The 16,064-nt window shown below is 45.6% G+C and overlaps 2 long non-coding RNA genes across 7 annotated transcripts in view; both read left to right on the plus strand.

Annotated features, from left to right (window-relative positions):
- Positions 1–9,790, plus strand: part of LOC146871520 (uncharacterized) — a 31,253-nt gene extending 21,463 nt beyond the window's left edge. The window contains exon 2 of the long non-coding RNA XR_014981016.1: positions 9,430–9,790. This is a non-coding gene — a long non-coding RNA (uncharacterized LOC146871520). The remainder of the gene's footprint in view (positions 1–9,429) is intronic.
- LOC146871519 (uncharacterized) overlaps positions 1–15,786 on the plus strand; it is a 366,584-nt gene extending 350,798 nt beyond the window's left edge. For all 6 annotated transcript variants that reach the window (XR_014981011.1, XR_014981010.1, XR_014981009.1 and 3 more), the window contains 2 exons: positions 14,260–14,640; positions 15,352–15,786. This is a non-coding gene — a long non-coding RNA (uncharacterized LOC146871519). The remainder of the gene's footprint in view (positions 1–14,259; positions 14,641–15,351) is intronic.
- Positions 15,787–16,064: the final 278 nt, after the last annotated feature.

A 16,064-nucleotide genomic window follows, 5' to 3' on the forward strand; every position in this document is an offset into this window, starting at 1 on the left:
CCTAGGTCCCCCTCAAGGGACTCTGACCATTCATATCACTCTGGAAGAGAATCTGTTCACCAGAGGAACTCCACCTATCCCAGGGAGACCTCCTCTGACAGAAGGTTCAAGATGCTCCAGTATGAGGAAGCTAGGCTTGCCCTCAGAACCAAGCAATTGGCCTTAGATAGAGAAGCCTTCGAGCTCCAAAGAGTTTCTAAGAAGGAGGGGTTAGATACCCCTGGTCGCAGCAACAGTGTCCCTAGAGGCAGAGATTACATTCCAGACCATAGGAACCTGTCCAAGGTTGTTCCTCCCTACCAGAGTGGGGATGATATCCACAAATGGATAACTGCTATGGAGAGGGCCTGTAAAGTTCAACAGGTCCCCCAGACACAGTGGGCAGCAATCTTGTGGCTCTCCTTTTCAGATAAAGGTAGAGACAAGCTCCTCACTGTTAGAGAAGAGGATGCTAATGATTATGAAGCCCTGAAGAGTGCTTTGATAGATGGGTTTGGCTTAACCACTGAAAAGTACAGGTTGAAGTTCAGAGACACCCAGAACGCACAGACTCAGGATTGGACTGACTTTGTTGATTGTGCAACCAAGGCTCTAGAAGGTTGGCTGGTTGGTAGTAGAGTAACTGACTTTAAGGGATTGTATAATCTTATAACGAGAGAACAGATCATTAATAATTGCCAGAACCAGTTGTTGCATCAGTACCTGGTGGACTCTGATCTGACCTCTCCCCAAGAATTGGGAAAGAAGGCAGACAAATGGGTCAGAACCAGGGTGAGGCAGAAGAACCAGAACCAAGGTGGTGACACTAAGAAGCAAGATTCTAAAGGCTCAGATAAAGGTGGGGATAAATCTAAAGACCAGAAGTCTTCACAAGGGCCCCAAAAATCTGCATCTGGTGGGCAGTCACAATCTGCAAAGGGAAAAGGCCAAAAGAAGCCCTGGTGCAAATTCTGTAAACAGAAAGGGCACTGGACTTCTGACTGTACAAAGTCCAAAGACCAAACCACCATCACTCCAGCCCCTAAGGCAACTGTTCCCCCTAGTGCAGTCATTGGTGGAGGTAATACTCAGAATAAGGGTCTAGTAGGGTTGACCCTGGGTTCTGATGTGGACTCTGACCTAGTCAGAGTACCAACACAGGCATTGCTAGTTTGTGAGGGAGACCTTGATATGTCCTTCCTAGTGAGCCCCAGTAATCTGGGCAAGTACAAACAGCAGCCTATCATATATGGCAAACAGGCTTTGGCATTTAGGGACACAGGTGCTAGTGTCACCATGGTGGCAGAGGACCTAGTGGACCCTACACAGATCATCCTGGGTGAAATGTACCAGGTAACCAATGCAAGCAACACCAGGACCAACCATAGCCTGGCAGTTGTGAATTTCTCCTGGGGAGGGGTAACTGGCCTCAAAAAAGTAGTAGTCAGTGCAGACCTCACTGTCGAATGTTTGTTGGGCAATGATCTGGAGACTTCAGCCTGGTCTGAATAGGAATTATGGACTCATGCTGAGATGTTGGGCATACCTGCAGAGGTATTTGCTGTGACCAGGTCACAAGCCAAAATGCATAATGCTGAACCAGCTCTGGATCCTGAAACTATGGACCAGATGCTACCCAAGAGGAGGAGCAGTAGGGTTAAGGCTGGGCCTTCCCCTCTGTCTCAGATCTCAGATTCCCCTCCTGAGGGAGGCGAAGCAGAGCCTGAAGAAGGAACTGCCCCAGAGGAACTTGAGCCTGGTCAGGTTGAGTTCTTGGGGGCAGGGGGCCCTTCCAGGGAAGATCTGAGCAAAGAGCAACAGTGCTGCCCCACTCTTGAACCCCTCAGACAGCAGGCTGCTGCTGAGGCTGCTGGGAGTGCTAGTGGGTCCCATAAGGTTTATTGGGATGAGGGGCTCCTATATTCTGAGGCTAGAGATCCTGCCCCTGGAGCCACCAGGAGGTTGGTAATTCCTCAGAAGTTTAGGGGGTTCATCTTGACCCTAGCACATGACATCCCATTGGCAGGACACTTGGGCCAAAACAAGACCTGGGACAGGCTTGTACCACATTTTCATTGGCCACACATGTCTGAGGACACCAAGGAGTTTTGTCGCTCCTGTGTCACTTGTCAAGCCAGTGGCAAGACAGGTGGCACAACAAAGGGCCCCCTGATACCACTACCTGTGGTGGGGGTTCCCTTTGAAAGGGTAGGGATTGACACTGTTGGTCCCCTTGACCCACCAACTGCATCTGGGCACAGATTTATACTGGTGGTAGTGGATCATGCCACCAGGTATCCAGAAGCTATACCCCTAAGGACTACCACAGCTCCTGTGGTAGCAAGAGCCCTCATTGGAGTTTTCTGCAGAGTGGGTTTTCCTAAGGAGGTCATCTCAGACAGAGATTCTAACTTTATGTCAGGATATCTAACTGCAATGTGGAAGGAGTGGTGTAAACTACAAATTCACTACTCCCTATCACCCACAATGCAATGAGTTAGTTGAGAGGTTCAACAAAACCCTAAAGGGAATGATTAAAGGCCTCTCAGAAAAGCTTAGGCGAAAATGGGACCTTTTACTTCCCTGCCTTCTGTTTGCATACAGGGAGGTTCCACAGAAGGGGGTTGGCTACAGCCCTTTTGAACTTCTGTTTGGGCACCCTGTTAGAGGACCATTATGTCTGGTGAAGGAGGGATGGGAGTTACCTCTCAAACCTCCCAAACAGGATGTGATGGACTATGTACTTGGTCTCCCCTCCAGGATGGCAGAGTATATGGAGAAGGCCACTAAAAACCTTGAGGCAAGCCAAGAATTACAGAAAGCTTGGCATGACCAAAAGGCTGTCCTGACTGTTTACCAGCCAGGCCAGAAAGTATGGGCGTTGGAGCCTGTGGCCCCAGCAGCTCTCCAGGACAAATGGAGTGGCCCCCATACAATTGTTGAGAAAAAGGGAGAGGTCACCTACTTGGTAGATCTTGGCACTCCAAGGAGCCCCCTTAGGGTGCTCCATGTCAACAGACTTAAGGCATATGGGGACAGGGCTGACATGAGCTTGCTCATGGCAACTGATGAGGACCAGGAGGAGGAGAGTGACCCTCTCCCTGACCTGCTCTCACAGAACCCTGATGATGGATCAGTTATGGTGTTGCTTTGGCAAGCAGCCTCACTGAACATCAACAAACTGAATGCAGACAAGTGCTACATCAGTTTAGACATATGTTTGGCCTGACCCCAAGTCAGACTTCCTGGTGCACCCATGAGATGGACACTGGAGACGGTCTGCCTGTAAAGAGTAAAATCTACAGGCAACCTGACCATGTCAGGGATTGTATCAGGACTGAAGCCCAGAAAATGTTGGAGCTAGGTGTTATTGAGCCCTCAGATAGCCCTTGGGCTAGCCCAGTAGTCCTTGTCCCAAAACCTCACACCCAGGGTGGTAAGAAAGAGATGAGGTTTTGTGTTGACTACAGGGGCCTCAATGCAGTCACCAGGACTGATGCCTACCCAATACCAAGGGCAGATGAACTAATAGACACTTTGGCCTTAGCCAAGTATCTCAGTACATTTGACCTTACAGCTGGCTATTGGCAAATCAAGTTAGCGGATGATGCCAAGGCTAAAACAGCATTTTCGAGCCCTGGTGGGCACTATCACTTTGTGGTAATGCCCTTTGGTTTGAAGAATGCACCTGCCACATTTCAGAGGTTGGTGAATAAAGTTCTGACTGGTATGGAAACCTATTGCTCAGCTTATCTTGATGATATTGCTGTCTTTAGTTCCACCTGGCAGGATCACCTTGTCCACCTCAGGAATGTACTGGAGGCCCTGCAGAAAGCAGGCCTCACTATCAAGGCCACTAAGTGCCAGATAGGGCAGAGTCAGGTTGTGTACCTGGGCCACCTTGTAGGTGGAGGCCAGGTTCAACCATTGCAGAGCAAGATCCGGACCATAATGGAATGGGTAGCTCCAACCACCCAGACACAGGTGAGAGCCTTCTTGGGCCTGACTGGGTATTACAGGAGGTTTGTTGAGGGATATGGATCTATAGTGACCCCCTTAAATAATCTGACCTCCAAGAAAATGCCAAAAAAGGTTCAGTGGACAGCTAGCTGACAAAAGGCATTTGATGACCTCAAGCAGGCAATGTGCACTGCCCCCATCTTACAGAGTCCAGATTACAAAAAGAAGTTCATTGTTCAAACAGATGCTTCAGAGCTGGGTGTGGGAGCTGTACTGTCTCAACTTAATGATGAAGGTCAAGACCAGCCAGTAGCTTTCATAAGAAGAAGGCTGACCCCTAGAGAGAAACGTTGGTCAGCTATTGAGATGGAGGCCTTTGCTGTGGTGTGGGCCCTGAAGACGCTGAGGCCATACTTGTTTAGCACTCACTTCATAGTTCAGACTGACCATAAGCCCCTCCTATGGCTCAAACAGATGAAAGGTGAAAATCCTAAACTGCTCAGGTGGTCCATTTCCCTACAGGGGATGGACTATACAGTGGAACATAGACCTGGGACCCAACATGCCAAAGCAGATGGACTCTCAAGGTATTTCCACTTAGAACATGAAGACTCAACTGGTCAAGGTTAGTTTAATGTCCTTGCGTTGGGGGGGGGTGGGTTGTGTAGGAGAGTAGGATCTGCACTTATGTTGCCCCCACTTTTTTTCTGATGTATACACTGGTTTCTGACTATAGTCTGGCTGGGTCCCTGCTAATCAGGGCCCCAGTCTCACTGATCTCTCTAAACAACTTGGTGTGCATATTAGATGCACTAGTGATTGGATACTGTGGTATCCAATCACTAGTGCATCTAATATGCACACCAAGTTAGGTACCTAGGGCATTGGTACTTCACAGGCCTACCAGGGGCTGCAGCATGTATTATGCCACCCCTGGGAAGCATTCACAATCTGACACCACAGGCCTGCTACTGCAGTCTGTGTGAGGTAGTGTTAGCACTCCTCACTGAGGTATAGGTTCCTATATCTCACCATACACACACATATAAACCTATCAGTCACCCCTATGGTAGGCCCTAAAAATCCCAAGGGCAGGGTGCTTGGTTTACTATGTGAGGGGGTGCTTCTGCCTGAGCAGTACCCTTCTGCAGCTGGCAGAGTCTATTCTCTGCTGCTGTTTGTGGATGCGGTTAAACCATATACTCTTAAGTGCATTATAACCTCGCGGTAAATGCTAACTTTGGAATGACTGCATCAAAACATGTCGTGTTTGGTGTCAAACAACTTGGAATCATACCCCCACACCAGTAACTGGTGTGGGAGTATGATCCCACCCTTCTAGAGGGGATGACATGTACCCACTGTACTAAACGTTAGAAATCTCATAGAGCCCTGGCATCACAAAATGGATGCCACCAGCACAGACACTGGGCTGCCCTCCTGCTGCTGACCGAAACTCGCAGTGGAGGAAGCCCAACAAAAGGTATCCTGTCACAGGGAGGTGTCACCACCTCCCAGACAGGATTTAGTGTATTGGAGCTGGGTGGGTGCACTCTTAGAGTGCTTTGAAGTCCTGCACTGGGGGAGCAGTAGGCTCCTCTGTGCATATGCCAGCTGAAACCGGTTCAGGGGCTACCTGCCCCTGCTCTGGCGTGAAACTGGACTAAGGGAAGTGGGTGTAACCACCCACTACCCTGACCCTCCTAGAGGAGTGGTCATATAGCTAGTCTCTCCCCTATCTTCACTATAACATACCAAGCATTGCCAATGCAATTCAGATTACCCTGGACGACACTCTACAAAGAAGAATCCTGGCCCTTCGACGTTCCACTATCTCTGGAAGACTGAAGAATCTCCCTTGGAGTCAAGGAGTGACTCCCCTGCTTGGCAGGCACCAGTAACTTTAATCGACGGTTGCAAACTTCACCGCTCCCGCCGGAGTCCGTAGTCCCTGTGTCCCCTGAAGCAGATTTTCTGACCTCTCGACGGCCAGTTTGAGTCCCCAGCGAAGCTGTGGCATCTGGACCCCACGAGTGACGAGGAACAGCAATACCAGGGAACCGTGCACTGATTTCGAGTGGAAACCCTAAACAACGTTCTATGAATTTGTGCTTTAGACCATCTGTAGTCCAAGTCCCTAGCAGGTCTGGTACCGAAAATCAGCAGCCTACCCCGTCCCGAGTGACCGTGGGCTCCTGTGGAACTTTTCCTGCAAAGGCGTCTTCGCGGTTACTTCCCCATTGGCTAGTGACTCACCCGAAGACTTTCTCATCAACTTCAAGGGCTCTTCTGGTTGCTCCGGGCCTGCCCTCACTTGCCCTCGCTGGGTAAGTCCATCAGACCTTGCTGGTCTGCATCATCGTCAATCTTCAGTCCACACGAGACTTGCAGTTGCCAAGGCTTGTTGGCTCCAATCCGGTTGCCGACACCGACATCAGCGGCAGACATCGTGGGACACTCCGAATCCAGCTGCTGGTCATCATCGATCCCTCCTGGACCTTGTGAGCGAAGAGACAAATCACCATCGACGACCTGAAACGACGCGACATCAGTGGTCATCCATCCTGCTGGCCACCGGTCACTGGCAAGTGACTTTGAACACTGTCCCCTCAATTTTCAGGTCCTCTTCATCTTCAATCCATCTTCTTATTCCAGCGGACACCTCTTCAGTCGTCTCAAGCAGCAAGTCTTCATTGGTCTCCATTGAAAACAGCATCGCGACCCGACACCAAAAGACACCTATGCACCCGGCTTCCGTGCGTGAGGTAAGTCGTGCACTCCGGTGCCCAAGTGTGTGTTGGCCCTCCAAATACTTACCCTGTAAGTGGCTTGCTTGTTGACTTCTTCGAAGTGCCCTAAAACTTTAAAATACAAACCGCGACATGCTCCATTGTAACCCATAGGAAACCCGCGGCTGTGTTTAGACACGTTGCACGCGTCTCCCGTGGGCTTGTTACTTACCTGCTAACACTGCAGTAGTGAAGCCCCAGCGATTCCAAAGGCCCTAGGCTTTGTCATTTTGCAAGTCGACTTTGTTAAACCATTTTCTTAGTATATGGTCTGGTACGCCCCTAGGGCTACAGCATATATGTGCTTAATTTATTGAGAACTGTTGACATTTGAATGTGTATCTGGGTTCTAATCTCAGAAAGAGATTAGTAGAGTGTATCTAGAAATAAATACATATATATTTGATATATATACCTTTGTGGTGTCCTTTTCATTTGGTAATTCAAGAGATTATAAGGTAAAACAAGCTGCTTTACATTCCTCAGAGACTTAGCCTGAAGGCTGCTCTCCACAGCTACCACTAGGATAGCTTTCTTTAAAAGGTTGTCTTAAACCTATCTACCATAAGAGTCGAATTGGACTGGTGCAAGGTGGCCACTATAACTAGTGACCAGCATATGCCAGGCCAACTTCTCACAATGTGTCAATGTGTGCATGATTATATTCTTGCTTCAGGCACAAACTTAACCTTGCACCCAGTTTTGCCAGTCACTGTCTTTGTTAGAACAGATTCACAATTGCTTTAGTAATCTTCCTGCTTTCTCAAAATTTGCTTGAAAATGCACCTTTTGCCCAATTTTATTTCAAAAATTTTTCCCGGGGGGGCCCCCCTCCCACCCCCCCCCCCCCCCGAACTCCTCTTAGGTTATTCGTGCTCGCTTGCTCACTACACTGCCTTACTGTGTGCCAAAATGATGTATCTCCAAACAGTGTGTCACCAGCATGAAAAGTTTGGAAAGCTGTGCCCTAAGGGCATGTATGTGTGCCACAAGGCACTTTGAAAAAAGCAAAAAAGTGCTTTTTTCGAGGAAATTGCAAATTGCCACCAACTTGGAGTTGGTGGTAATTTGCGATTCCTTACAGCAATATCGCAATTTGCAATGGATACTAGAATAACATTTAGGGAATCTCAAATTGCAAATCTCTAAATGCAGGCGCAAAATAGGGAATCGTAAATTTTGCGATTCCTAATTTTGTGAGTAGGTTTTTCTTTCCTACATTGCACACAGCTAAATTACGATCACAAATGCTGAAATTCTGCAAATTTCAGCGTTTGCTATCGCAATTTAGCTTGATACATCTGGCCCTGAATGCTTTCCAACACTATTTGTAAACCATCTTCATATAGGGCACTAATAGGAACTGACATCTAAGGAAAAGCCTATGCCTCATCTTGAATTGGGATCCTCCGTTAGCATCCTATGGGCAAACTTCCATTGTTAAGACTGCAGGTTATTATGCTTGTCCAGGCCTCTTTTCTGAGCATCATGGTGTTCACATGGCAAATGAGGAAGTATCACAAGTTTGACATCTTTCGAACAGCGCTGCATTCCACAACCCCTCTAGCCGCCATCTATGCCCACTTCCCCAGTCAGAAATGTAGCGGAAATAAATAATAAGGATGGAGAATAAATTATAGTCACTGGTAGACTGCATGTGAAAGAGCTAATAAATATTTATGCCTCAATCACTGAACAACCCACAATCCTGTCAGAAATCTCAGAAAAACTTTATAAACTAACATTCTACCCGGTGATGGAGGGTAGTGACTTTAATTGTGTAGCAAATGTAGAATGGGATAGAACACCTCCCCTTGTACCTACTTCAACAACTGTGACTATAGCTCGAGTACTAAACATAAGTTCACAGCAAAGGAAATTGACAGACACCTGGAGAATTTACTACCCAGAAGTGAGAGCCTACTCTTTTTACTCAGGCATGCACAGCCTGGACATCAGGCTAGATACACTTTAATGCTCCCCCCACACACATGAAAATATTGCAAATTTAGAATATCCAACCAAGACTAGTCTGACCATAGCCTAGTACTCCAGACCATGAAATGGGTTAAGCTGAGAGTGACAATACCGACATGGAAGATGATAGTAGAGGCACTCAAAAACAGAATATATAAAGACACGATAGGCATAGAAATCCAGAACTATTTCAGAGAAAATAAGGGCACAGCATCGTCAACACTGAATGGAAAGGAAGCATTCAAAGTGGTCGCACGAGGCCACTGCTTAAAGGTAGTAGCAGTGATCAAACCAATTCTTCCACAAGACATTGAGAAACAGGGAAACATAATAAGAGATTTACAGGAGTCATTGAATTAATAATTTTGCATCACCTAAGGGCAGTTAGCAAAAATGAACTTACCCTACAGCAAGTCACTTTAAAAATATTAATGATATTGAGGCATCCCAATAGAAATATAGTGAAATAGAAGACTTCCCCAAATAATATGAGAGATGGACTAAGGGAATGACAACTAAGGAGATTGGAGGCTGAAATTATATTAGAGTTAGACTCTAAGCAGCCCGTCGGGTAGAATCTTAATGAATGTAATTTAGTATAACTGTTGCATAGGGCAGCTGATGCCATTTTTTTTAGCAGTAAAACGCATTTAAGTACCAATGAATAGGTTAATGTGGATATGTTCACTTATTTCATTGTCATGCACTGTTTATTTTCTTATAGCAACAAAAGAATACTGAGACTATGATGATTATTTGGCCCACTGGGGATTGATGCAAGGTTTTTGCGCAACATTGCAAACTCATGGATGAGCAATGGAAGCCACCCTTGATATACAAGAATACAACGGACACTTAGCCCACTTGGGTGTCATAGAGGGTGTTAACCTTGATTTTTATTTTTTATATTATCTTATATTGCAGGTTTTAAGTTGCATTATATATATGAAATATGTGCATCAATGAATTTGTATCACAGACTGATAATATTTTGATTACTGTCAACTGATTGTCGTATAGCACATAATTTGAAGTCTATTAAAATATGGAATGCATTATTTTGTATTAAAAAAATTATTTCAATACGATCTGTATTTTCGTTAATTACAGCCTTATAAATTGGGTAATGTTGATTTATATGATGTCCTCTTGCCGACTTGTAAATATTTTCCCATTTTATGATGGCAGCTGTATTAGTGAGGCAGCAGTCCTTTGTTGCTGTTTATTGCACATGAGGGTCTGGTGGGGTGAAAGGTACAAATTCATGATGGAAAAATTGTGTACTTCTATGTAAAGTGAACAAGGCTGTGTGTCACAGCCGAAACACTGTGATTCTTAAGCCATGAGCCAAAAATAAAGCAGAGGTGAATATGCCACTGGAGTGCCATCCTCGTCCCGGAGAATGTGAGGCGGAGAGACTAATGCATAACAAACATAAGTGGACACGTTTCAATAGCTGAGCACCACTGACGATCGGGTGCACACGGGCACACTGCATGTTTAATTGTTCAATATATATATATATATATATACACATTCACAGAAAAAAACGAAGGTAAAAGTAACGTTATAGTTAGGTAAATTTGTCAGTGACAACATTAACGTTTAGAACTTTAAAAAGCACAGCCATTCATCAGTTATAGTCAGCAAAGCTAACTATAACTTGCACCCCACCATAACATGCTAATGACCTCACATATGATATCACTCATGACATGTTCTATGACATAATTTATGACATCACCGATGGCATCTCAAATTACATCATTGATGACATCACGGATGACATAATCCATGCTTCTTTTGTACACATTGCTCTATAAATGGGTATACCATTAGATCTATGAAATAAAAAGCGTAATCACTGCTATCATATATACAACCCTGATAGGTCAAGCAAGCTTGTGTTATGTGCAACATTGACCCTATACCATACACTTTATGGGTAGTCGAGTTCATTAAGGCAATCAACCAGAGATGAAAGGGTAACCTATACTCCACATGGTGTTAAATCTGTGTACAACTGATACCAGAGCCCTGTTATATAACTAATGCCCCACTACAGACATTCTTTACCTGTATAAAGCCCCTGACTGTCACTGAACCTACATTGAGAAAATAAGTGGATATCATTAGAAAAGTGGGTACTGTTGACACTGTTTACAATATAGAGTTTACTCTGTGCCAGTCTGTTTGCAGACAGTGGAACTCTTAGGAAAAATATACCACATAGTTTTAAAGAGTATCTACTAAGAACAGTGTACACTCCATGCAAAACTTGTCCAAAGAGCAACAATTCACTTAAAATAACCAAGGTCTGAAGGTGCTAAAGATCATACTACTGCAGCCTTCATACTGTGGGGGGAACTTTACAGATAGCCCACTTTCTGAAGCAAAACAAGCACTTGTACATAGGTTTGTACCCGATGCACACAGTCTTCTATGTTAAGTAGAAATTGTTATATATGAGGAACAGGGTCAAGACTGATTTGCAAATTGCTGGGTCCAAACTGGGGTGGCATAGTGAGAAAAAGAACAATGGATTCAATACAGATCTCTTGACTGCGGGTGAGGGGTCCATCATCGTGTTGTGTTTGCTATGTTTGCCATTAGGGCCACGGGTATGCCCAAATGTGGGTCCCTTGCATACTGTGCCACTAGATTCAAGCTAGCCTGGCTGATGAGGGGTGATACCATGAAACTGGTCCCAGGATGCCTTTTCCGGTCCAGGGAAGACCTGGCCTGGCAGTTAGGGCTGAACTCTTCCCATGAGGAGCAGCGTCAAGACTGATTTGAATATGGCTGTGTCCTAACTAGGGTGGCATTGTGAGCAGAGGAATCATGGATTAAACCTAGACCTCTAGACTGGGGTAAGTGATTTAAATGTTTCAGCACTCCGTCCATCATCTTGCTGTGTTTTCTCTTGTATTTTTAGCATGTCTCAGTGTGCTGGAAGTGTGATCTACTGCCCTTGGGAACTCCATCAGGTTAGAGAACCATGCCTGGAGATGCCATTGTGGCGCTATCAGGATTCGGTTGACCTGTTCCTAACTGCACTTCTGGCTCATTTTTGATTGGTAGAAAGGCGTAAGCAAATCTCTTTGACCATGTTATTGACAGGCCATTCAACAGTGACTCTGGGTGGTAGAATCTGGAAGCAAAGCTTTAACATTTGGCATTCTTGTGTGTTGTGCATAGCTCTACCTGAGGTGTCCCCCATATTTAGAAGATTTGAATCAGTACTTCTTGTTTCAGCACCCATTCATGTGTAATGCTTACTTTTCTGCTTAGCGTGTTCTCATCTGTGTTTTGTTTTCCTGGTAGGTGTATTGTTACTAGCGATAGATACTCTGTTCTTTATCGCCCATCTCCTATGCCAAAGTTGACAGCGGGTAGGACCTTGTTTGTTCAGTTAGTACACTGTCGTTGAGTTGTCTGCTTGAATCAGAACTGTCCTTCCTGCTACATGTTTCTGTAAGGCCTTCAGTGCTAGGAATACTATCTTCATATCCAGCACATTTATGTGTTGCACTACTTTTTCAGAGTTTCAGGGTCCTCTGATATTTAGCTTGTCAATGTGACCTCCTCACCCTATGTGGGATGCATCCATTGTGAGGTTCATTGAGGAAGTTGATGGTTTGAGCTGTTCCCTACTGTCACATTTTGGAAGTTCTACAATTGCATTTCACTCTGAACCTTGTCCTTAACAACCACTAGATCAACCCAACTTCAGGTCGACTGTGACCATTGCTGCATTAGTCTCATGCGTAGTCTTGCGTGTTGTACTAGGGGATTGTAGGAGGCCATCGTGCCCATCATCTTCCCCACTGTTGTCGTCAGACATTGCCACTTCTGGCAGAGGCGACTCTGCTCTGGGTTCGTTTTGACTTTGCTTTGTCCACTGGTCTCTCCTTTGCAGTCTGTGAGTCCAAGATAGCCCCCAGTAACATTTTCTTCATGTCTGGGTTCTGTGACAATTTTTCTTAATTGATGGAGGGCTATGGTGTATGTAGCGTCTGTATGACCTTTTCGCTATTATTCCTGCACTGGTTGCTTGTCTTCGCCTTCACAAGCCAGTCATTCAAGTATGGATAGACATGTATTCACTTTAGTCTGAGATGTGTTGCGACCACAGCTAAACATTTTGTGAAAGCTCATGGAGCGGACTTTATCCCAAAAGGTAGTACTTTGAATTGCTCATGTGTATTGTTCACTACAAACCTGAGAAACTGTTTGTGTCGTTTGTTTAGTGGTATGTGCAGGTAGGTGTCTTTGAGGTCTATGGTTGTCTCCTTCTACTATCGGAGGGAATGACTTCTTGTAGCAATGTCATTTTGAATTTTTGTGTCTTTACAAACTTGTTTAGCAACCTCAGGTCCAGTATAGATCCTACAGGCACATGCATCAAACCTTTTTGCGATCGCAAAGGGTGCGAATCGCAAAAATAGGCCGTTTGCGATCGCAAAAGTCAGTGTTGAAATGCATCAACTGTATATTTGCGAAAATCCATTTTTTCGCAAATATAAGGAATCGCAAAACATTCTGCGAATCAAATAGCGAATCGGTATTAGCGTGTCCCAATTACCGAATCGCAAACAACGAATCGCAAAATGTATGCATGACAAATCGCAAATAGCGATTTCCATGAAAATCGCAAATTAGCGATCGCTAAATAAGAAGGATCACAACCAGGTGGTAATCATGAGTGCAAATCACAGACAGGTGAAAACCAACTGAAACCCATTTAAACACACCCAGAATGAGCCAGCACTGTTCACAATGGCAGGGATTTACCTGATGGCGAGGAGGATGAGGCTGCAGGCTGCCGCACAGAGACGGAGGCGAATGAATGAGCGCATCTTCAGAGTCCGCATAACTTTGCTAGGCCAGCAAGAGGATGAGATATACGACAAGTATAGGCTCAATGCAGCAATGATCCATGACCTAATCAATGAATTGGACCCCATAATGCAACGACAGACACGTAGGACCAATGCCATCCCAACGCATGTGCAGGTCCTATGTTGCCTACACCTTCTGGCGTCAGGCAGTTTTCAGGGGGTCATTGCTGTTGCGGGAGGTGTGTCACAAAGCGCACTTTCAAGAATATTGAAAGCATTCCTTGATGCCATGATGGCCGTGATCGGGTCTCATATCAAGTTCCCTACCACCGCGCTTGACCTTGCAAAAACCAAACAGGAGTTCTACCAGATAGCTCGTTTCCCACATGTTTTGGGTTGTATTGATTGCACCCACGTTGCAATATGTCCCCCTGCAACACAGGAATATATATATAGAAATAGGAAATCTTACCATTCCCTCAATATTCAGGTTGTTTGCAATGCCAAAAACATTATCACTGACATTGTTGCGCAATTTCCAGGGAGTGCACATGACTCTTATATCTTCAGGCAAAGTGGCATACACACCCGTCTTGTCAGGGGAGAATTTGGAGAGGGACATCTGCTTGGTAAATATGTGTTATAGTTTATCACTGTCATTGTACGTATGTCAATGTGAAGCTGCCACTGACTCTTTGCTCCATTACATGTAGGTGACAGCGCATACGCCTTGCGTAATTACCTAATGACGCCTTACCTCAATCCCACAACTGCCAATCAACAGAGGTACAATGCAGCACATATTTCGACAAGGAACATCATAGAGCGCACATTTGGGCTGTTGAAGAGCCGATTCAGATGTCTACATAAGACCGGTGGAGCACTGAAGTACAACCCTGAACAATGCTGCAAGATAGTAGCGGCATGTGCCATGCTGCACAACATAGCGACAAGGGGAGGAATGGACATCGAGGTGTCTGACAGCGATTCGGAGGATGGGAACCAGCAAGTGCCACAACACCATGCAGCACAAGGGGCAGGCGCAGCAGAAGGGCGTAGGAGAAGATTTGACATCACACAAAATTATTTCTGAGGTGAGTAATGATGACACAGAAACTGACTATTGCTATCAGAGTATTCTTTAATTAAATAAAATTGCCATGAGTGTTCAAGCACACTTGTAATCTGACCAGTGCAATGGACATAAGTGGTTTGCAAATGTCAATTCACTTGTCACTCTGTGAAAAGTCAAATCCAAATAAATGGTTACGTCACCATAGTGGAATGCACTTGTACATGCCAGTCTAGCGCTTTTTCCCACGAACACCCAGACGCCTGTCAGACCCAGCATTGTCATCCGTTATGTTGGAAGCGGCGGGGGTACTGCTGCGTGTGTTGCGTCTTCCTGCAGTGCGGACTGGAACTGCCACACTACTTAGGCTTGAGCCACCCTCACTACCCTCTTCGGGCGTGGAATTGTTGGCCGCAATTGTGGAAGCATTTAGCAAATCAACTGCATTGGTGACCTGGTCCAGTGCTTTAGCCACATCGCCGCTCCAATGGCACATTTCAGTTTGCATGGTCACAGACCTACGTGCCAGCAGTGCAGTTGTCGTGGCCAATCTATTGTTTGATTTAGCAAACATTTTCAATTGCAGCATTAGTTGACGATGCTGTCTCTTCTGGGATACATTTCCCTCATGCATCACCTTGCTCAGTTGCTGCACACTTTCTGACAGTACTGCTATGTTGCTAGCCATCTTGCCAACTTGCAATTGTACTAATCGTGTGTTTTTTGTCTGCAGGCGCTGCATACGGAGCATCTGTCCCTCAAGACCACCCCAGACATCACTTGGTTGCTCCTCCTGCTGTGTCCTGAGTGCTCTTCCTCTCCTACGCCGGGCTCTGTGATTAGTTCTGGGGACCTGTGGTTGTGTTTGTGTGATGGAAGTTGTCTGGCCATGGCTGCCACCTGGTGTTGCATCAGCCTCATCATCTTCACACTCCATGGTGACTAGGGATGGAACAGTAGCCCTGCGTGACTTTGTTGGACGTGAGGGATTTATTTGCACCACAGGTGTGTCCATCTGTTCACCTGCGCTGGTGTCCTGCATGTCTGGGGAATCGCTATCCACATCTTCTACACGTTGTGCATCTGTGAGGTGAAACAGTGCAACACTGTATTATTTCATGTCTGTGATATTAATTGCACAGTAATAAATTTCTGCCTTTGTAAATGATTTTATACTCTATTAAGCTTTTTTGGGTTGTTACTCTGAGATTTGACATTTTAACTGCTTGACCTGACTACATCTCCCATAATGCCCCTCACCTACTGAATGCATTGTGTACTGGATGTTCAGGGTCTGCACTTGGGCTGTACTGTGGTCGAGTTCTACCTTTACATTTTGTAACACTAAGAAAACATACATTCATCTTACCTTCAGATGTGTTTGCTGCTCCGGACGTGTCCAGCTGGGTCACACCAACAACAGCTTCTGGCTGGATGGTGGATTCA

Source organism: Triturus cristatus, chromosome 1_1 (genome assembly GCF_964204655.1).
Source record: "Triturus cristatus chromosome 1_1, aTriCri1.1, whole genome shotgun sequence".
In the NCBI taxonomy this organism is placed as follows: Eukaryota; Metazoa; Chordata; class Amphibia; order Caudata; family Salamandridae; genus Triturus; species Triturus cristatus.